We start from the raw sequence: 24,235 nt of genomic DNA, 5'->3' as shown, positions 1-24,235 counted from the left end.
AGGCTGTTTAGGATAAATAAGCGATACAAGTTAATTATTCATTGATCAAATCATGGTCATATCAATTACTAGTCTATTTTTATCAGTAGAATATACGTCTTAGGTGCAACAGATAGATATGATTCTATAGAAAGATAAAGTAAAAGTAGTTAGATAAGGTCTTGAAAAACCTCAGAGACATACAGAATATAGCATTTTAAAATGTTTTTATTATTTTAAAGACTCACTGAAAATGAGACAGGTTAACTCTTTGCAACACCCAGCCTACCTTAAAGAGGATGATGAGCATCAAAAAATTTCCTTATGAAGATAGCTTCAAATGTGTCAAACAAGCCACTGGGCAAAATACCCTCTTTCTACCACAGACAGATTCTGTCTAAAAAAAAAAAAAAAAAAAGGCAAGCTTGGATGCAAGCAGACGGCCAAACTCTACCAAGACAGAGCGATGAAGTCCTAAATACTTCCTGCCTCATAAATATGTCTGTCAGATATATTGGATCAGAAAGCTGAAGGTGCTGCTCCAATGTTGTAGAGAGTTTTTGGTGACTATTCAAGTAGCAAACTGTCTCTGTCATCTTCTCATTTGGAAAGCTACTAACCTTCACTCCCAGTATACTCAGATAATCAATTTTATTCTTTCTCAAGTCTCTGATGGAGTTGGAGATTAGGTAGTTTAGTTTTACAATTAAGCATAGTCTTTAAGGAGTCAAGATGTTTTTAGGTCTAGATAGATGTTTGAAGTCGATAATGATGCAATATGATAGATATTGATTTACATTCAGAATTTTAGATGCACCAAGATAGGAAAGATGTTTTCTTCAAGGCTGTCAAATAAAAATAGCCAAACACTTAGAATGGAACATTTATATAATTCCTGATTGTGTCATGGTTCTTCTTGCTATAGGTAGTTTATTGTATAGATGTGTAGTAATATAAATGTGTATGTAAAAATAAAAAAATATTAAATTAAAATTTTAAATTCTGCTTACCAGAATTCTCTATGAATATAGGTGAGTCAAAATTCCTTCAAGGAAATATCCCAGGGAATATTATGGTCAAGTCTTGAGTTTGCTTGTTTGTTTGTATAATTCTGTCCAATGAGTTAGAAAGCAACTGAGTGGTTACTTTGGAGGAACCTTGAAATCAGTTTGCCCCATCTATAATGAGATGGAGACGGTGAAAGAAAGAGATATTGGTTTAAGGTTACCTTCTACCTAACCTCATTGCCTAGTTCACCTGCATGGGCATGCCAAGTCTGTCAACAGGGAGAAGCTAGTACAGTCTAATCTGTCCCAAAGAAAGGCCAGACTAAGAAGTGAAGGCTCTACTCTTTACTCGGGGCTCAGTCCTCAACCATCTCAAGTTTCCTCCTTTAGTATGAGATAACAACACAAGCTCCACAAGGTACCAGAGGCCTCATTTACAGACTTCACTGAGTATGTGTATGTGATGGACACTGCTCTACTCCAATCTCACATGACCTAATAATCAGAGATTGAGACAGAGTCAACTACAGCAAGAAGATATAGTAGAGGAAGCTTAGGAGTCAAGATTATCTTACTTATTCTGGTACAAAAACAAAACAAAACAAAACAAAAACCCTACCATTTCAGTGTCATTTGTAGAAATCTTCAAGAAACAAGTAGAATTAAATAACTTTCAAACCCCAAGAGGAAACAAAAAGGACACACTTATAATCAGAGCTCAGTGTCCAATATCTTGGACCCACTCAAGATCTTCTGAGCTCCAAAAGGCTTGGAGGGCTCGACTTCTATAATTCTTCCATCCACGTCACACATAGCTCATCTAATAGGCTCAGAAAAGCTCCACCCCGAGGCTACTACTGTCCTTCATGATCATTCTATGGTACTAGTGTCTTCAAAATCAGCACCAGGAAGGTGACTCTTACACATTACCAAGTTCAGTTGCCTTCTTTAGATGTAGCCTTGGCATCTCTAAAGCCTCTGTGTACTGACCCTGAGGATATGCTTTCTAAAAGATTTCATCTCAATCACACTGATCTCTTCTTAATCACAGCTGATCTCTCGGCCCCAGCTAACTAATGTCAATTGTCTCAGTAAAGCAAGGGTTACGCTTGAATAGTTCTGGTCTCTTATTATTTACTGCTGATCCTTCAACTCCAGCTGACCAGAACCACAGATTATCTGAACTGCCCTGACAGAGTCTTGAAATCTGTCTGATACTTCAAAATCCAGACTTACTAGCCGATTATCAGTCATAGCTGTCAGGCAGCTCACAGGTCTACCTTTGATGCTTATCAAATTTCTATGGAGTTCCCAGATAAGGAAGTCAAAGTCCTTTTGGTAAGACAACTCCTGATTATGCATGCTTTATTTATATCCTCTGACTTGGTCCCAAGTGCAGTGGCATTCAAACTGAATTAGTAATGTGCAACTCATGGGTTCTATAAGGCTTTCAGCAAGGTCTGAGACTTTACAGGATTTAAATTCAAATCACTATTATTTCCAACCACTCTGACCATTTTTTTTAAAGTTACTATAGTGGAATCTAGCTGTAGGGAAATTTTAATCCAGCAACATGGCTGCTCTGACAAGGGACCACATCCAAAGACTTTCAAGATCTATGTGATCCAGCTGGAATGCAGACACACTCTGGATTACAGTATGATCTGTAGGGAATACTGTACACCCTTAGTACACACTTTTAATCACAAACAATGAAAGTGAAGTTACTGTATAAAAGGAAGCAGCCATGTTTGAAAGTGATGTCTAATTGAGGGACAAAGTGATGAACCAGAGAAAGAATTTGAAAGAATGAGTCAGAGATAGGATACACCTAATTCTCATGAGAAAAGCAGAAGAAAAAGAACCTACTTAAGAACAGCACACAAAGAGAGAGAACATTTTTAACCAAGAGTGTCTTACTGGGACAGTTTTACAGAGACAGGCTGCAGAGAGAGCAAGCTAGACACAGGTGAAGACAGAACAATCCACAGAATGATAAGGATCCAGAACACTAAAACATATTGCCAGAATTAGTTTGAGGCCAGGCAGAGCAGTTCAGTCAGAAGTCGAGAGAAGACTGTTTGAATGAGTCAACCTGGAGGGGAGGTTAGGCCAGAACAGCTGTATTGAGTCAGCCAGCAAGAGTTCAGAAAAAGGTAGAAAAGCTTGAGAATGGCTCTATTCTCATCCTTTTATCTGAGGAAATAAAAACAACATTTACATTAGCTATTCATATCCATATCCATATTCATATCCACCATTATCCCAATGGTTCAAGATTGCAACAAGTGCACCTGTAACATAATAAGAAATAGAAAATGGTGCAGCAATACTAGGAGCACGCATATATAGGCAGTAATCAACAGCACTCTAATTAGACTTATGATCTGCTCAACGAAAGAGAGATCATGCATAGTACTGGAAACCCTGCTAACTGCTCAGTGATAGTGAAGTCACAGCTGTTGGAGGAGAATCTACAACCACACATTTTTAAAATAGCATGATATTGAACAACAATCTATAAAGATTTGTCCTTAAACCCATAAATAGGTATAGTTGTCACCCGTCAACCTGAAAACATCTCTTAGCAACAAACAGAGACCACTACAGAAAACCACAACCAATCAAAACATAGAGCTCTGGAGTCCAGTTCCAATAGATAATCTACAAAACACTACTACACCTAATGCTGGAAGAGGAGGTAGAAAGATTATAAGAGTCAGAGAATCAGGGACTTGGCCGTGAGATTCTCTCCTATGAATGTCAGAAGCTACACCCATAATGTCTCACCAACTTAGCTGGGCAATGGTGAGCTAAACAAGGACGACACCAATGGACATACCCATCTGAATGGAGAAAGTCCCAGGACTTCAACCCTAAACAAAGTACTATAGGCAAATAAGGAAATCTGGGAATGGAAGAAGTAGCCTTTCAAAGGGAAGAACACACCAGTTGGTTGTTAAATGTCAGTCATCTCCAAAACACATAACATACAAGTAGAATTATATGCACCGATCAGGTTATATTTAGGAGTGAGTGTGTGTGTGTGTGTGTGTGTGTGTGTGTGTGTGTGTGTGTGTGTACATATGCATAAAATAACAATTAGTACATTTTAAAATAGTCCATGAATTTGAGGGAGGATTGGAAGAGAAGTATGGGAGGGTATGGAGAAAGGAAAAAGAAGGAAGGAATGTTGTAATAAAATTATGTTCTCAAAAATAGTTGAGTGGAGAGTGGAGACTGACTTGCACATGAACTCTGGCGCCCCATATTTGACCATGTCCCCTGGATGGGGAGGCCTGGTGACACTCAGAGGAAGGATAGCAGGCTACCAAGAAGAGACTTGATACCCTATGAGCATATACAGGGGGAGGAGGGCCCCCTCAGTCACAGTCATAGGGGAGGGGAGTAAGGAGAAAATGGGAGGGAGGGAGGAATGCGAGGATAGAAGGGATGGGATAACAATTGAGATGTAATATGAATAAATTAATAAAATATATTTTAAAATAATGAATAAAGGAAAAGAAAGATGTCCCTGAGTCTAATTCAATTTCCTCTCTGTATAAGACCAATAATAATTTATAACCAACTCCCGATGAAAATAAGCATCTGTAGACCAAGAGAGTAAACAAAAACCTACCCAACCTCCCTTAGAGGAAATGGGATGATGTTCTCTTAAGGTTTCTTCAGCTTTATTTAGGGGGAATGATACCTTTGAAGGGGCCAAAAATGGGAGAAAATGATTAAGTCAGCATTTGTAGTCCATTTTCCAAATGTTGAGAAATGGGACAGACTGAAATGCTGGGCCAATTGGGCTTAGGAGATTTCTACAATGCTGTCCTAGAATCTGTCCTGTTCTGTTGAGTAACAGCAACTGAGGCACCTGGGGCTGGAACATAAAGGATGCAGGATGTCAGCATCCAGCATGCTGAGAGGAATGAATCCTGTTAGGTCTAATCCAGTGTCAGTATCCAGTTCTTTTATTCTGAAAGCTTAATTTCTCACAAGCATTATATAGTTCTAACATTATGACTGTATGTGGTTCTCTGCTCATTGTATGATCCATGCTAAGAATAGCCTCTAATTGTAAGTCACGGAGAATCTGAAACCAACATGAAGCCTTGTCTTTGCATAGACTTTCGTGTCTCAGCCAGTCTCAGAGCTATTCCCATGTAGTGGGATTAGAAATATATTACCTGCTTGTTCTGCAGTTTGAATTCTTTACATCCCGATTGCAGCCCCTCCCTCATCACCTCCTGATCCCACTCCCTCCCTCATCACCTCCTGATCCCATCCCCTCTTTCATCCCTTTTCCTTTCCTCCCCTAGTCCTTAGAAAGGGGAGCCATCCTCCTATAATGTCTGACCTCAGCTTATCTAGTGTCTTCTGTACTACCTGTAACCTCTTCCTCTGTGGCCTAGCAAGACCACCCTTCCAGAGTGGAAGTGAACAACATTAGAAGGCCAGAGTCCATGTCAGAAGTAGTTCCTACTGCCCATATAGTGGGACCTGCAAGGAGACTGTGCTGCCTGTCTACTACATCTGAGCAAAAGGTTTAGGTCCATATCCCACATGGACCATGGTTGTCACATCAGCTTCTGTATTGTAATGTGGTTAACCTGAATTAAGTGGCTAACATCCACTTATGAGTGAGAATATGCCATGTGTGTGTTTTTGGATCTGAGTTACCTCACTCAGGATGATTGTCTCTAGTTCCATTCATTTGCCTGCAAATTTCAAATTTTCTTAGTTTTTGATAGCTGAATAGTATTCCATTGTGTAAATGAACCATAATTTCTGTATCCATTCCTCATTGTAGGTACATCTAGGTTGTTTCCAGATTCTGGCTATTACAAACAAGGATGCTATGAACATAGTTGAACAAATGTCCTTGTTGTATGGTGGACCCTCTTTAGGGTATATGCCCAGGAGTGGTACGGCTGGGTCTTGATGTAGACTTATTCCAAACTTCCTGAGATAGCACCAAATTGATTTCCAAAGTGGTTGTACAAGTTTGCACTCCCACCAGCAATGGAGGAGTGTTCCCATTTCTCCACATCCTCGCCAGCGGGTGACGTTACTTGAATTTTTTATCTTAGCCATCCCATTCAGATAGGTTGGATTCAGGGACATCTCTCTTCTCCTTTATATTTCTGTTGTAGGTAAGGAGATAGGAGCTGAAAAGAAAGAAAGAAGGATATAGAAATATAGAGGGAGGATAGAACAAAAGGTAGACTATTGAATCTACTCATTTCAAGGCCTTAATTGTTACACATAAGGTTATTTTTAATTCAATGGTATTGAATTTTTCTATTAATGCAAATCATGGTCATGTCAAAAGCTAGTCTAACTTTATCACAAAATTATATATTCTAGGTCTAATAGATATTATTCTATAGATACACAATGTAAAATAGTTAAATAAGGTCTTCAAAAAGTTTCAGACACCTACAGAATATGGCCTTTAAAGACATTTTTATTATTCTAAAGATTCTTTGACAACAAGGCAAGTTAACTCCTGGCAACACCCAACTTACCTCAAAGAAGATAATGGGCATCAAAGAACCTCCTTATGGAGTTGGCCTCAAATGTGGCAAACCAGTCACTGAGCAAAAATTCCTCATTTCTGCCACTGACAGAATTCTGCCTAAAAATAGGCAAATTTTGATGCAGGCAGAGGCAACAGTTGAACTCTGCCAAGGTAGGGTAAGCAAGTCCTCAATAGTTCCTGCCTCACAAGTATGTCTGTCAGTTATATTGGACTAGAAAGCTGAAGATATATAGACAGTGTTGGGTGACTGTTCAGGCAGTAAGCGGTCTCAGTCATTTTTCCATTTTGGAAGCTGCTAACTTGCACCCCTGGTTCACTCAGGTATTTAAGTTTTATTCCTTCTCAAATCTGGTAGGGTTAAAGAACAGATAGTTTAATCTTTCAATTAAGCTTAGTAGGTTAGGGGTTAAGATGTTTTTATATCTGGTGCTATCTCAGAAAAATGGGAATAGGGCTTCCTCAAGACCCAGCTATTCCACTCCTTGGAATATACCCAGAAGATGCTCCAGCACACAACAAGAAAATTTGCTCAGCCATGTTCATAGCAGCCTTATTCATAATAGCCAGAACATGGAAACAGCCTAAGTGTCCCTCAATAGAAGAATGGATAAAGAAACTGTGGTACATATACACTATGGAATACTATTCAGCTATTAAAAACAAGGAATTCCCGAAATTTGTGGATAAATGGATTGAGCTAGAAATGATCATAATGAGTGAGTTAACCCAGAAGCAGAAAGACTCAAATGGTATATACTGACTTATATCTGCATACTAGCCCAAGGGGCATGTCCAACGAAAGCCTTCACTTACCAGGAAACTGAGACAGAGGGGAGGACATTTTACTGGGACTCTAGATGAGAGAATCATGGGAGAATGGCAAAGTAGAAGGATCCAGAGGGTCCTAGAAGCCTACAAGTAGAACATTATGATAGGCAGATTTGGGCACAGGGGTCCCGCTCAAACTAAGGCACCAGCCAAGGACAATACAGGTGGTAAACCTTAAACCCCTACCCAGATCTAGACAATGGACAGAACACTCTCCACAGTAGAGTGGAGAGTGGGATATTACTTTCTCACATACTCTGGTGCCTCACCTTTGACCATGTCCCCTGGAGGGGGTGACCTGGTGGCACTCAGAGGAAGGACAGCAGGTTACCAAGAAGAGACTTGATACCCTATGAACATATACAGGGGTAGGTAATCCCCCTCAGGAACAGTCATAGGGGAGGGGAATAAGGGGAAAATGGGAGGGAGGGAAGAATGGGAGGATACAAGGGATGGGATAACCATTGAGATGTAACAAGAATAAATTAATAAAGGAGAAAAAAAAGAAAAAACAAACAAACAAAAAAAAAGATGTTTTTAGATCAAGATATATGTTTTAAGCTAATAGATATGAGATGTGATAGATCCTGATCTTCATTCAGAAATTTAGACCCAACAAGACAGGAAAGATGTTTCCTTGAAGTTTACCAAATACAAATAGCCAAATCACTATGAATGTGACTTTTATATAATTCCTAATTGTCTCATGGTTCTTCCTGTTGTGTGTAGTTTATTTTATTCATGTGTAATAATATAAATGTATACATTAAAAAAGAAACAAGAAAAATGGGGAAAAACAGAAAACAATTAAAGATAAAATAAGGGCAGGGTGCAAACCCTCAATGAAACTGAAAGCCACCCCTAGTTGCTTTAGAATGTATAGAATTGGGAGGAAAAATGGTCATAATATCAAAAATCATCAGGGTAGAAGGGTCTGCGAGGACCCTTTGGCCACTGGAGTAACACTGCCCTCCGTGAGATTCCACAGCCATAGAGATGAGGCTGGGGACAGGGCAACAGCATGGTGTCTGATGTGCTAAAGCAGCATCCGTAGCAGTGAAACTGTACACAGAACCACCCCCATAACCATGGAAGTGAGAACCTAGATGTGAGAATCCCTCCCAGTGCTCAAGACACTGACTTCAGAGCCCCTTCTTCTCCTGACTCCACAACAGTGAGTAGTTTCTGCTATTCCTAATGTAGCCCTCTGCTGCCTCTTGGGGCTTTCCTGGAATTGCTTCCTTTATTGACAACACTCAGCATACAGTGTGAAGTACCAAGAAAATATGGAACCTGTAACAGCCTACCAAAGTTCAGTCAATAAGAAACCAGTTCATATATTTATGGTTGTGAGCCTAGCCAGGACATTCTCCACAGTTGAGTGGAGAGTGGGGTATGACTTTCACACGTACTCTGGTGCCTCATATTTGACCATGTCCCCTGGATGGGGAGACCTGGTGGCACTCAGAGGAAGGATAGCAGGCTACCAAGAAGACACTTGATAACCTATGAGCATATAAAGGGGGAGGAGGTCCCCCTCAGGAACAGTCATAGGGGAGGGGAATAAAGGGAAAATGGGAGGGAGGGAAGAATGGGGGGATACAAGGGATGGGATAATCATTGAGATGTAACAAGAATAAATTAGTTAAAAAAAGAAAAAAAGAAAGAAAAGAAAGAAAGAAAGAAAGAAAGAAAGAAAGAAAGAAACCAGTTCATGTACCTCTCTACCATGCCAGGATCTGCTCAGAGCCATGAAGCATTTCTACTTTGGTAGTTTTTACATACTATGATATTTTCCATGAGAGATCACTACATTTCATTCTTTAGATTGCATTTAGGAAAGGCAGTATGCAGAAAAGTATTAGGTGTTTCTTAAGTCCCATGGATTAAAAAGACCCCAATGGGTAAGGACATAGTCTAGTGGAGTGCTTGCTCATGAGTACACATCTGCATAAGAAAGGAGGGTGTGTTAAAATATCTTCCAGATTCTCTCTAGCTCCCGCTGTGTCCTCTAGAGATTATATCAAGATGTGCATAGGAACTTGTATACTCTCTTCGCTCACTAGTGAGCATAAAAGAACAGGAGACCTGTTCAGATCCCACCATGTGGATAAAGCTGTGGCATAAGTTTTCCCCCTTACCTTTAACAAATTTATACTCTACAAGAAACCAGCATGATAAGCACTCATAGCGAATACTTTATCTGTAATCTAGGAAATATTTTCCCTTCAGCCTGCTTAGCCACTTAATAGTAAAAATAAAAGTGAGGGCGCCTTGAACATGCCAGGGTATGAAGAAAACAGGAAGGAGGAAAGAACAGAGGAGAATAAAAGCCTTAAAATGCCGGACAGAAAGAGAAGGCATTAAAACCCACCAGAGACTTCATCTGCAGCCTTCTACCCATGGAAGCTGTTACTGGCAGAAGCACCTGGCCTTGGGCTACTGTGAATGCAGTATTGGCAATGGAACTCAGTGCCATTTTAGGCAAGCATTCTACCCTTGAGCCCCACCCACAGCCCCAGTGATAGGCCCATGGTCAGTGCTCTTGGCATTTCCTTGCCTGCTTCCCACCAGCCCAGAGACCTCTGGAGCACAGAGTCTCTTGAAAAGCCAGGAGAAAATTCTGAATGAACAAAACTGGGGAGCCTGAGCTGCAGAAGGAACATGTATAAGGGGCATTTGTTATCCATCTCCACAGGCTGTGACTACAAGCCTAGCCCTTGTCTCAGAGTTCAGCTATGGTGATAATTATTTGAGTCTGAACATTAGTTCCATGCCTAGTGATAGCTCCAAGGAAGAGCAAGGAAAAGCCATGAGGTTTCTGAACAAACAGCTCAAAGTCACTCAGAGATACCAGCACGCAAGGAAGCTTTTCTCCACAAACACTGAACGTTACGTTCTAGCTCACTCATAGCTGTACAATTTGAATTTTATGCTCTTCCCACCTGGAACTCAGAGCATGTTTACCATCACTTTCTTTGCTCTACATTAGAATGTTTAAAACCATTTTGGATTTTTGTGTGTGTGTGTGTGGTAGTACAGCTCAAGAAACAGAAAAGCTATTTACAATTTAAAGCCAGCAGTAAAGGGAAAACAGCTTTATCTAATAGAATGTCAATCACACTCCAGACCAGGCATCATGTCCAAGAGTAGTTGGTCAACACAAAATGACCTCAGTAGCATTTTGGTGGACCTTTTGTTTTGTTTTATTTCATTTTGGAATTTTTCTTTTGTCTTACTGATCTTCTGCCTATTTGTTTTTTATTTTCATTTTTGTGTTTTTGTGGGTTTTTAAAAATCTTGGTTTTTGCTTGGTTTGGTTGGTTTTGTTTTTGAAGGAGAGAGAGAGAAGGAAAATAAAGTTGGGTGAGTAAAGAGGGATGGGTGTTGGGGAGAAATTAGGAAAGGAGAAAAACATCCTCTGACTAGAAAGGACTTCTAGAGGACAGAAGGGTACACCAACTCACAGACAAAAACTTCAACCCATAATTCACCCCGCCTACGAGATGTGCAGGGACAAAAGTAGAGCAGAGATTGAGGAAAGGTCCAACTAATTCCTGGGCCAACCTGAGCCTCGCTCCATGTGAGAGTGTCAGTCCTTGACACTATTGATAATACTCCACCCAGCAGCTTGTTAGAAACAGATGTTGAGACTCACAGCCAAACACTGAGCAAAGCATGGGGAGTCTCATGGAAAAGTGGTGGAAAGGATAAAAAGATACAGAGGTGGCAAGAGCTCGACAAGAGTACCAACAGAACAAATGAACCAGGGACCAAAGTGGCCTGTTCAGTATGAAGCACCAACCAAAAGACCATGCATGGACTGGACCTAGGACCTCTGCGTAGATGAGGCTAATGGACATTTCAGGCTTCATGCAAGTCCGTTAGTAAGGGGAGCAGGGCCTGGCTCTGACATGAACTCTGTTGCCTGCTTTTTGAAAACTTCCCCCTGACCGGACTGCCTTGCCATCCCACAGGGCATAGTGGGAGGAATAGGGGAAGGGGGGAGTGAGACTTGGAGGAAAGGAGAGAGAGAGCGCGCTCATGCCAGAGGGACAGGAGCTCCACAAGAAGATAAACAGAGTCAACTAACCAGGGCCCAAAGGAGCCTGAAGAGACTGGAACACCAACCAAGGACTGTATATGGACTGAACCAAGGTCCTCTAAGAGGATGTAACTGTTGGGCAGCTCTGTTTGCATGCGGGTCCCCTAGTAAACGGAGCGGGAGCTGTCTCTGACATGGACTCCATTGCCTGTTTTTCAATCACTTCTCCCTGGCAAGGCTGCCTCACCAGGTCACAGGGGAATAGGATTCTATCTGCTAGCCCCTATGCATCTTGATAGGCTGGGGTGGATTAGGGGTGATCCCCATTTCTGAGGAGTAGGGTAGGGAGATAGGGGGGTAAAGGGAGGCAGAGTGGGACTGGAGGAGAGGAAGGAGGGGCTACAGTTGGGGTAGAAAATGAATGAATTAATTTTTAATCAAAAATACTGTATAATTTTGATTTTAAAAAAAGAGAGAATGTTGAGGAAGTCTTCCCTTCCCTCAGACAGCCTACTCCCAGGTGCCTACACTTAATATATTTACAGCTCAAGAGCTAGGTTATGGGGTAAGGAAGCACTCAGGCAGAGGAAGTGGCCTTCCCCATGGAATTTTCCCAGGGGTATTGAATATGGATGGTCTGTCCTCTCCCACCCTTCCTTCCTGCGAAGACTACCGTTTCCTTGGCGTCCAGTCCTTATCTCTTGGCTTAGGGTTAGTAGCATAAGACTCCACCCTGATTCTCAGTGATGAAACATCCAGCCGTAAAATAATGACATGTCCTACTGCTTTGGAGCCCAAGCTCCCGTTCCTGTCAGTGGAGCTAGAGGCTGACTGGGGTCTCCACCATGCCAGTCATGGTCACCAGGAAAAGGCTCTTAGAGTACTGAAAGAATCAAGATGACTTTCCCATACTCCAACAGCTATAGGAGCCTAAATACAAATCTGTAAATTTAAAGATGAGACCCCCAAGAAATGTACCGAGGGGAAGATGATTTAGGGGTGTCTGAGCCTTTTCCCTCATCCAAACAAAAAATAATAACCAGGAAGACAGAAGACCAAGCCACAGAGAAAGAAGAGTAGGCAGAGAAGCCTAAGGATATAATTTGGTAAAGAGATGCTGGGTTGAGTATTTTATAGGGTCCCTGGCTCTTACTCTCTCCTGTAATTGTCCTGTTTAGATAACCACCCCCGTGCTTTCCCACCATTTCTCTTTGTGGAGTCATGTACCATCTAAAGGAGCCCACCTTTGCTTTCCCACTTTGCTAGGTTCCTCTAACCCCTACTGCACTTGGACTCCAACAAAATCTCACAGTTTGTCAGCATGTCACAATACTTCCTCAAAATCTACACTCTGGATTAGAGACAAGACTGGGGAGACGAGTTAAGAGCATGTACTGATATTGCAGCAGATCCACAATTTGTTTCAAGTACCTATGTGACACTGGGTAGTTCACAGCTGCTTCAAAAGTCAGCTCCAGGGGAATTGAGGCCTGGGGTCCCCCCTGGCATTCCATAGGCACCTATGCTCATATTCACAAACCCACACATATACACATAAATAAAAACATAATATTATACCTTTTAAAAAAAGGATCTGCTGCTCCAGCACACAACAAGAAAATTTGCTCAGCCATGTTCATAGCAGCCTTATTCATAATAGCCAGATCATGGAAACAGCCTAAGTGTCCATCAGTAGAAGAATGGATAAAGAAACTGTGGTACATTTACACTATGGAATACTACTCAGCTATTAAAAACAAGGAATTCCCGAAATTTGTGGACAAATGGACTGAGCTAGAAATGATCATAATGAGTGCGGTAAGCCAGAAGCAGAAAGAGTCAAATGGTATAGACTCACTTATATCTGCATATTAGCCCAAGGGGCATGTCCCATGAAGGTCCCCACTTACCAGGAAACTGGGACAGAGGGGAAGACATTCTATTGGGACTCTAGATAAAAGAAACATGGGAGAATATCAAAGTAGAAGGATCCAGAGGGTCCTAGAAGCCTACAAGTAGAACATTATGATAGGCAGATTTGGGCTCAGGAGTCCCGCTCAAACTAAGGCACCAGCCAAGGACAATACAGGCGGTAAACCTTAAACCCCTACCCAGATCTAGACAATGGACAGAACACTCTCCACAGTAGAGTGGAGAGTGGGATATGACTTTCTCACATACTCTGGTGCCTCAACTTTGACCATGTCCCCTGGAGGGGGAGACCTGGTGGCACTCAGAGGAAGGACAGCAGGTTACCAAGAAGAGACTTGATACCCTATGAGCATATAAAGAGGGAGGAAGTCCCCCTCAGTCATAGGGGAGGGGAGTAAGGGGGAAAGGGATAGAGGGAGAAATGGGAGGATACAAGGGATGGGATAACCATTGAGATGTAATAAGAATAAATTAATAAAATAAATTTTTTATAAAAAGGATCTGCAACAAAACATGAGCCAAAGAGACAGGAATCTCTGCCTCGTGCTGCAAAGGCAGTTGTTGGGTCCTCTCCCTCTGCTGTCCCTCGCAGCCCTCTCTCTCTTTCCTCTTCCACTCTGCCCTTCACACCTCTCTGTTATGTAGAAAGCATAGCACTCTTTTATATACGATTAGTCTAACAGATATAATCTCCGTGTTTGCCCTCTGATCTAGTCCCTATGCCAGTTACCTCCTAATTTAACATTTTCATTATCTGTTTCACCCCTTATCCAAGCCATCACTAAGTTGCATCTATTTCTTCTCACTATCAGCCATTCCTTCTTTCAGTGTTTTACTTCCATCATAAACTATTTCAGTAGCCTTATAGCAACTATTCAACGAGAGTTCTCAGGTTATGGGATGCACTAGGACAATGACTTTAAAGCTTGGCTGCACCTGAGAAGCACCTGGCGCAGGGTTGTGAAGTCTAATCTTGTGATTATTTTCAATAAGTGAACAGCAAAATTTCATTACATCTGATCATTGAACAGGAACTTAAATACCACTGCTTGGGGAATGGTTCTTCTCTGCCTTCCCAGCATACATCTGTATTTGGGGCCAGATATTCCTTTCTCTTTATACTTTTTCTTACTGAGGATGGGGAAATTAATCTCAGAAAAATTCTGTGTCTCATATTTACTAAGCATAAGATATTTTATCTTTATGGATAATTCTTCAATAAATTACATTTTAAAATGTCCATATATTGAAATAGTATCAAAACACTGAGCAAAGCTTCAATGTCAGCTACCAAGAAATCAGAGGGAGAACTCTTCACTGTTCTTCTGTGCTGGTTAAATAAGTTTGGAAAAATTAAAATTGCAAACAACTAGATAGCATAACTATCTTTTTTGCCAGGCACCACGTTTAATGGTCGCTGATTATCTTGGAAGGGTTTCCTAAAAGGATTAAGGAGAAATGGTGCTTGCAGAACTAGTGTTTCAAACTCATCCAGTTCATGTATAACCAGGCAGCTTTCCAAACTATCATATATAATCTTCGATACTTACTGTTCACTGTGATATAAAATTTTATTTTTTATAATTCAGAGAACCTATCTACCTATTAATAAATATGTTTCGCTTCTCATGATTTATTTTCACTCTTTCAAATGTTGTGACATTTTAATACAGTTCTTTCTGTTGTGATGACCCCTACTATTTTGTTGCTACTTTATAACTGTTATTTTCTGTTAAGAATCATAATGTAAATATCACATATGCAGGATGTCTAATATGTGACCCCCAAAAGGGGTCACAAACCACAGGCTAAGGACAAGTGAACAAGAAAGTTGGAGGTAGGGTGGGCTATAGCTTTCTGGTAGAGTGATTGTCCCTGATGTACAAGGTTCTAATTCGGTGCCCAATATAGCAAGGAATGAATGAACAAATCAACATTTACAGTGTCTTAGAACTCCCTAAGTCTCTTAACAGCTACTGAAACTGTTTATCAAAATAACAATTAATTTTAGCTGCAAAACTGGACAAGAAGGATCAAATCATGGTTTGTGTTAGGAGATAGAGAATGAAGACCATGATGTTAGGAAATGGCATAGGTACTGGTCTCACAAGTGACAGGAAACTTTGCTAAAATAGTGCTACTAAGGTTCTATAAAAATAGACAGTGATTTACAGTGACTTCCGCACTTTTAATAAACTTTCATATTTAGAAGAAATGTCCTGTAATACTTAATGGGTACAACATATAAAGGAATAGCATAGAGACTAGGGAAATGTTGCTGTGTTCAGAAGCAGTGAGATATAATAGTGCATCCCTGGAGGTCACCATCAGGGCCATGATACGTAAAGGAGGCCATAATAAGTAAAGTTACTCAGTCTCTGCAGACAGAAGCAGCCTGTTAACGATCCACAGAAATCAAGAATGGAATGGTAAAACGGGGCATTGACTGAAACAAATTTTCTGGCTTGCCACAGAGATTTAGGCTTGTAATTTAGGGAGAAAAACAAAATGTCTCTCAACAGCATTTATTAAGCCACCTTATGAAAAACTTCTCTGAGGGTCTGTTGTATCACCACTGTTAATTGGCAGTATTTTGCAAAGAGTGTTTATATATCCTTAGCCAATTACAAGACCCTGTGAATGCTGCCCTCCATAGCACCATATAGTTTTGCAAGAATGGGAAAACATGGTGCATAAAGACCGTAGTGTTTATAAGCTACTAGCTGACTTACCAAAGTGGCTTAGACAATTTTTAAGATAAATTTAAATTATTAAAGGTTATGATGAGGAAAATTCATATATAGAGCCTAGGTCAGACCCATGCAGGTGCTCTGCTTTTCAGATCAATCTCTGTGGAACCCTACACATTTACGTCAGTTGAATCTGTGGTTTTTCTTGTGTTGTACTTGACCCTTCTGGTTCCTACAAGCCTACAAGCCTTAATCCGCCCTTTTCTTCAGGATTCTATAGATGTAAGTTATAGCATTCCTAAATGATACAATGTCACAGCAATCTCCCTACTTCTGTGCATCTATCAGTCTTTCCACCATTATTCCACAGTGCTCCCTGAACCTTAGTTCTAGAGTTATATTGGAGGAAGGAGGGTAAGATAACAACAGTAAGGATGTCTGAGAACGTCATAAGAATGCATACTATTAACGCTCTAAAAATACATGTGTAACTTGGCATATAAACATACATATAGAGTTTAAGTTTTTCCACTGGGTTGACGATGTTCCTTCCAAGAGTCAATAACTATCTAACAGAAGCCACACAACCAGGCAGAAATAGTGTTCCTTATGGGCTGTTGGTAAAGGCTGTCCAAGTGACTACCCAAACATCATAGTCTATTGCTATTGCCTTTGGTTTCCCTCTAGAGGTGAAAGGTAAGTTCCTATAACTGAAAATACTATGCACATCAGAAACATAGCCCAAAAGCCTCTGTCCTAGAACTAACCCAAATTCTTCCTCCCTGTGGACTAACTTTTCATGGTACCAGAAGACACCATAGAAAACTTCCAAAGAAGGGAAGCAACTAACAGACATACCCAGCTATGATACCCATGAAGGAAAACAATGACCATAATGGTCTAATAACCCTAAGGGTACAGTAGTGCTACCCATACCCAGGCAGTAACTAATGGTTCTCTAATTGGACTAAAGACTCAGCAAGAAGAAAATCATGTTTGGTACTGGAAACCTAGCCACCTAGACATGGATAGTGAAGTCATGGATTTTGGAAGAGAACCTATAATCTCCACTTTACTAACAGCTTAATCCATAACTGCATTCTAAATATTGTTTCTACACTGACAGATAAGTGTAGCCCTCACACCTCATCAAGGAAGCTTTTCTTTGCAACAGATGGCTATCATTACAAAATAAAACTCACAAGCAAAACCCACAAATCAAAATACAGAGTTGTGAATTTCTGTTCCAATAAATACATGTATATATGTATATGTATAATATATGTATACATAATTATATAAATACAACCTATTCAGCCTGCTCTGTAGTCTATACACTGAGTTCATCTCTTTTGTTTGTGTACGTATAGTTTCAAGGATGACCATTCTGCACTGGAAAACCAATAAGTGGTTTCATACCTGGAAAAAACTAATTCTCCTTTTCCCAGGAGTCATTAGTTGCCTGTAGTTCTTAGTCTAGTGTAGACCCTTCTAAAAATTACCCTCTCCATGTTAACAGTTTTCCAATCTTGTTTGTACAGCAGCTTCCAGAAGAGACTGTCTCACAGCAGATGTCTTAATATTCTGGCTCATATAGTCTCCCTCACTCCTGTAATGTTCCTGTACATTGAAGGGTTGTGAAGTACATTTGTCTGTTGGAGCTCAGTTTCCTATGGTCAGTTGATTTCTGCATTCTATCCAGGTGTAGTTTTCTGTGATAGACTCCAAGAAATATATAGCATACAAAGATTTTCTTAAAGTTTGATTAAATTATAATCATACCTTTTTCTTATCTCTTAAAGTGCTCTAATGGGTGTGATTTTATTGCTAGGGACATTTGACAATGTCTAGAAACATCTGCCATTTTAACAACGGGAGGTACTGCTGCCTCTATCTTGTACGGTAAGATCAAGAGCTCTGATAGCCATCCTACAATGCACAGCACCCACACAAACAACAATGAATCTTTTAGATATAGATATTAATAGTAGAAAGATAAGAAGCCTGATTAAAGAAAAGTTATAACCTCATTCAAATTGAACTTACATCTCTAAGATCAAAATATGGTGACAGCATCAAGGCTTTGTCTGAAGACATCAGCATCTTCCTAGATGCAAAAGGAAGCTATACCTACAAACTGAAAATAGATGCTATCCTTGTTTAAAGTAAAATTCCTAATATGTAACATTTACAATCATTGCATGTTGACATCCTTTAGAACAATTAAAATGGTAGATGCCCCAATCTTTCTTTTCAGAGATTCTCACTCTGTACATATGTTATGACTTGAACCACTCATGTGACTAGCTCTCATTGTGCTTCTAACAAGAAACCTCATTTGTAAATGGCTAATCTAAATAATTATGTGGAGTCCTTGTTTAAAAATAAAAATCATCAGATCTGCACTAGACCAATTGATCAGAATTTCTACAGGTCAGGACTGAGTCCCTGTATTTTTAACAATGATCTCTTCCTGACTCTTACTATGGACATATTTGGGATATGGTGGTTAAAATTATATCTTAAAAACTAGCATCTGTGACTATGACCCTCAGAGAATGTACCATCATTTCATGAGAATGGGATGAATGAGAGAAGAAAAAAATGTCAAAAGCCAAGTTCAGGCCATCACTCCCAGTAGAAAGGGCATTAAATGAAGGCTAAGAGAGGGAAAATTAGTTGGCCTAGGAATGGGCCCCTAACTGGTTATACAATAGTACCAAGTGGTCAGCCAGAAATGTACATACTAGAAACAGTAAGCAAGCTCAGTAATTTGTATTTATACATTTATGTATATGTATATGTATATATATAATACATATATGTTTGTGTATATATATTTATGTATATGTATACATGCATATTATAAACACACAAGCATATCTAACATATGAATGTGTATATATATTCACACACATGCATATATATATGCATATATATACATACAATATACATATAAAATCAAAGAACAAAACTGGCCATGAACTTGCAAGAGAATAATGTGACACAGGAAAGATTTGGAGGGGGAAAAGGTAAGAAGTAAAATATGCAATTTTATTTTGATTAAAATTTAAAATTATTAAGACAAAAGGACCTCATGGGAAGAACTTGACCCTGATCCTCAGATGAGGCACTGCCCTGGTTCTGCTGTAACATGATTAATTTAAGAAGTGCCATGAAATCTTTCCTTTTCTATAGATAAAATAAAAGGAGTTTTCTCAGCTTCTGCTTGGGATGGTATACTCAGAGGTGACACCATTTCCATAATATCTAATAAGGTCAATGAAGAAAGGCAGACAAGGGCCCAGGACATGCTCAACCCTTTGCCGGTCTCCTAGGTGACCTCATTATGCCTCAGTGCTCAGATTCAACCTCCAAGGGCACTCCTGCTAACATCTCTGACACAAGCACTTCAGGAACAGCTCAGCGCTGATGAGTAGCTAAACAGCGAGCTGTGTCAGGCTCCCAGCCATCTGATTAGATACCATAAGTGAGTCATATTTCATAAGCAACGGGGAAGGCCAAGTGTTCTGTAGCCACAGAAAATAAACGAATCATCCAGATGCCAGCTGTTCCATAAAACCACAGGGAAAGAAGGAGGCAGGACTCACTGACAACAACTGCTGCTGCCTTCAGGTCATAATCAACTATAGAGTCACGCAGTCTTAGCTTGGAAAGATCATCAACTTTCATTCAACTCAATCACCATATATTCATGTACTCTGTGGCCTTACCAGATCAGTGGTTTGAAGTCTGACTACATGACATATTATCCTAGGATGACTTCCAGTTTAGTTTTTTTTTGGGGGGGGTGGGTGGGTTTGTTTGTTTGTTTGTTTGTTTGTTTAAAATAAAAATTCTTGAGCCTGGCTGGAGAGATAGCTCAGAGATTAAGAATACTGCCTGCTGTTCCAAAAGTCCTGAGTTCAATTCCCAGCACTCACATGGTAGCTCACAGCCATCTATCTATAATGAGATCTAGTGTCCTCCTCTGGTCTGCAGGTGTACATGCAGGCAAAAGACTGCATATATGATAAATAAACAAATCCTTTTTTGAAAAAAAGACATGGGATACCACTACCCTGCTCAAATTGAAAACAAAAAAACAAAAAGCTCTCAAGCCATTACTCAGCTCTACTTAACTAAAACCTCCAGCAATTGTACAATTTCTAGAGCAAAGCTATGGTTTCTGTCTTTGGGCATCCTTTTACAGTCTTGTTTTGTTGTCACAAACTAGTTCTCTATAGCTTCTACCATTCTCATTCTTTCACTTAAGATCTTGTGTTTTGTCTTAGCTAGATCTCAAAAATTCTATTGTTCAACAAGTGACAAAATATTGAGTCATCTGCTTAGTTTTCCACAAACGTCTCAACGTTAGTGTATCACAAGCCAGAGGAAATGCCACATCCCAATGCATCAAAGCACATCAGATTCCCTCTCACACCTCACATAGATAGAGGCTAGTTACTGCATGCATTCTCCATGCTGACCTTATCTTAATTAGGCCTAAATGCCACTTTGCGATCACTTTACCTCTGTCAGATTCCTTGTTGCCTCACCCCTCACAGATTACTCATTGTCTACTAATTTCCTATTTAACATTGACCTACTAATCTCACTCCTTTTTTCTTAGCTAAAGGTACTGTCATCGGTATCTTCTAGGGAAATACAAATATACCATGTCCCCATCACACCAAATTAATATCTAAGGTTAACACGTAGTGCCAAACTACCTAAGGAGAATCATACACATCAGAGAGCTCACACAGTCAAAAATCACACAGTAAAACCAAAGCAATGAAGAAGGCACAGAGGAAAGCTTGAAGCATCCTCTATGACTTCTTATGCCCTACTTTTCCACATTGAACAGGCCCCATCTGCCTGGTAAATAGAAGAGACCTCTAAGTGATGTTTGCAAGTCAATTTAGACATTTGTGAAAGTAAGTTGTTGGACCACTGTTTTATATACACGTAGTAGTAGGAAACACATGATATTTTCACATTTTACAAATCTATAGGTTCTAGGTGATTCTAGCAAAAATCTAAGCCACAGTCAAATTATACTGGACATTGCACAGAGGAGGACATCACTTCTACCAACCATCACTGGACTATTTACCCAAAGGGCAGTTATTCCACTTACAGAGATTAGATGTACGCAGCTGTCATCACGTCTTTCCCTCTGATGAATAACCCTGGGACTCAGGTCAGAATGGACCTCACTTCCCCCTTAAAACCTCCTCCTCTCTGGCGTCCATACTGGACTAATTAATTTCCTTTATGTTGCTGGAAAAAAATATTCTGACCAAAAGAAAATTTTGGAGAAGATTTATTTCAGCTTACATATCAAGGTTATTAGCCCTCAATGAGGAAATCAGACCAGGAACTCAATGATGACGGAATACTCCTGACCGGTCCACTCAGTGGGTCAAGCGTAGCTAGCTCTTTGATGCATTCCAGGCCTACCTGCCCAGGAATGTCACCGCCCACACAGGACTGGGTATTCCTGCATCAATTAGCAGTAAAGAAAATGGTCCACGATTATACTCACAGGCCACTATGAGTGAGACAATTCTTCGGTTGAGGTTCTCTCTTCCTAGATGAGTCTAGGATATATCACCGGGTTGATAATGAAAACTAAGCAGCCCACATGCATTCCCTCACTTATTCTTTTCATAGAGGAATGACTCCTGCTTCATACTAGTAAGTTCTGTAGACCTGATTTTCTTAGTAATTCTTTTTACCACACCCTCTAATAGTTTTTTTTTTATTTCCTATGTCTTCTTTTGATATTCTTCCTGATATAGCTTTAATGTACATACCAGCATCTTCCCTGTCCGCTTACTCTCCACTTCCATTTCCATCATAGCTTTATGTTCAGTGCTAAGGACTGAACCAGTAGCATCACCCATGGTAGACAACAAAATTACAATTACAGCATTACTCAGCCATTCCACACCTCACATATGCTCGATGGACTCTACAGCCTGCCACAGATAGATAATTTGCACATCCATGTTTGTTATTGTTGTTTTGCTTTGTTTGCTGCATGATTCACAATAGCAAGGAAATGGAACCTGCCTAGATATGCCCATAAAGGAATCTTACTGAGCTATAACGAAAATGAATCTATGGAATCTTCCAGGGGGATGGACACAGATAGGTATAGAAAGTATTATGTTAAGTGACTGCCTCGGGAAGACAAAACATGTATCTTCTCATTCATATATGGAACTTAGGCTTAATGCTTGTATATATGTAAATAAAGAGCTGTTTATTGAGAGCAAAAAGTTCAGAAAGGCCCTGTCAGCCCTTCCCTGATCCATAATTCACTATTATAGGCCCGGTCTTTTATAGGCTCATAGTAGGCAGCCACAGCTGTTGTGTGTTCGTGGCTGGGGTGGGTATATCATACCCAGAAGAAACCAGTTCACAGCATCGATCCCTGCCTTCCAACTCTTAGGTTCTTTCCATTTCCTTTTTCAGAAGATCCCTGAGCCTCAGAGGATATATAGCATAAATGTCCTCTGTAGGGATAATTACTTTCTTCTGCTGTGTATCCACTGAGGCCCAAACTAGGATAGTTCCAGACACATAGTAATACAGATTAAATAGGTAAATGCAGTGAGTCTAAATAAGCAAATAAAAAGACATAAATATGGGAAAGAGACATGTGTGGTTTTTATAGGGGTGAGAGGATATTAGAAGAATTGGAGGTTATAGTCATAAAATACACATTCTACTTTATGAAATTATCAAAAGAAAAAATTGGGCCAATTTATTTCTAAACAGAGAGGTGTGAAAGTGAGTCAGGCTGTGAAACTAGGCAGAAGGCACATGAACAAGAGCTCTCACGGAGACGGCAAAGGACATAGATGTCGTGAACGTAGACGGGAGGCTCCTGGGAGTGGGAAGGTGCAAGGGGGAAGGGAAAGTTGAGAGAAGCAGGAAGAGAAGAAACAACAAACACAAATCTCATTTTGGAATTGCATGATGAAACCTAATTCTTTGCATTATAATTCAAAATTAAAATGTTCAAAAGTTGCAGTAAAGGAGAATATATATATACACACACACACTATATTGCACAGTACATTGATTAGACTATTGACTTCTGCAAAAAAATATCTGGGAGAAACGATCTTGACTGTGTTCACCATAAATAAGTAGTAAATCTTTGAGAAGATAAAAAAGTGTGCTCTGATTTGACCAGTTCACAATATATTTGAGTCAAAACACACATATTACTCCACATAATGAACCATTTTATGACTCTCCTTTCACATAGCACATTGAATTTATAAGCATATAAAATGATAGTAAAACATGACCAAATAAAGATTTCAAACAATGGGAGTGTTTGTTTAACATGTGAAAATCATGGTGGATAGAGAGATGTCTCAGTGGTTAAGTAGTTAAAAATGTCTGTTCCTCTTCCAAAAGACCTGAGTTTGGTTTCAGCACCCACATCAAGCTGCATGTAACTCCAGTTCTGAGGTATACAACAGCCTCTTGTAGCCTCAGTGGACACTTACTCATAGTGATACCAAAAATCATATAAAATGAAAACAAATATTTAACATTTAGAAATAAGCCAAAAAGCCTTATCAGCTTAGCACATCAAAAGTGAAAAGCATATGTCATCTCAGTAGTTCTATAAAGAGTATTTACCAAAAATGACCATCAAATTGTAGTGAGAAAACTACCAAGCAACTATAAATAGAAAGTAACTTTCTAAATCAGAAAAAAAGCCAACAAAAACCTACCACAAGCCTCATATTTAATGGTAGAAATCAGAATAATTTCCCATAAAATCAGGAATAAATCAAGAATATTGCCTTATGGCATTTTTACTAAATCTACCTAGTATATATTTTTTAATTATTTTTAGATTAAAATATAATTACATCATTTCCCCCTTTTCTCCCTCCAGGACCTCTCAGGGTCTCTTCTTCAAACCCATGGCCTCTGTTTTATTATTTACATATAGGTAAATATACATTTCTAAATGCCTAAGTATAACTTGCTTATCTGCTTATTGTATTTATGTTTTCACGGATGATCACTTCGTGTTGGATAATGGGTTGGTGTGTTCTTCCTTGGGGAAGACTACTTCTTCTGCTCCCAGCATTCCTTAGGTACCTGTCATTCTTTGTCTGGAGTTCTCCTGAGTTCTCCCTCATTAGCATGTTTGTTGATGTCT

The sequence above is a fragment of the Acomys minous genome (genome assembly GCF_964271855.1).
Source record: "Acomys minous genome assembly, chromosome: 8".
In the NCBI taxonomy this organism is placed as follows: Eukaryota; Metazoa; Chordata; class Mammalia; order Rodentia; family Muridae; genus Acomys; species Acomys minous.
The sequence above is the reverse complement of the archived record's forward strand: the minus strand, read 5'-3'. Positions refer to the sequence as shown.